Below are 411 nucleotides of genomic sequence, written 5' to 3'. Positions count from 1 at the left end.
ATTTGAAATGAAAACAAGAATGAAAAAACAAGTTAACAACATATGGTTTTTTAGGTGAAAAAGGAGAGGATTTTATGAAATATGCAGTCCAAATTGCATGGAAGCAGACAAACATGCTAAGCAATGTAATGTGGGTCGTGACAAAGACAGAAGCGGTCTCGCACTCGCAGTGTACAGTACGTTGACGACTGGAGAAGACTTGGACTTACAATTTTTTTTTTCCAAGTAAAATGGAGATAAGAATGCCTCACAGTGAAGACACAAGAACAGAAACATAAGAGGTTGAAAATGTGTTTGAGAAAACTCCTGTTGTTCTTGTCTGTGTCTGCGTTTTCTTTTGCGTTTCAGGTGAGAGGCCAGACCAAAGACGGATGCAGCAGCCATTGCGGCAGGCTCGCCATTGACTACCCC

Source organism: Tarenaya hassleriana, unplaced genomic scaffold, assembly GCF_000463585.1.
Source record: "Tarenaya hassleriana unplaced genomic scaffold, ASM46358v1 Cleome587, whole genome shotgun sequence".
Classification (NCBI taxonomy): domain Eukaryota; kingdom Viridiplantae; phylum Streptophyta; class Magnoliopsida; order Brassicales; family Cleomaceae; genus Tarenaya; species Tarenaya hassleriana.
The sequence above is the reverse complement of the archived record's forward strand: the minus strand, read 5'-3'. Positions refer to the sequence as shown.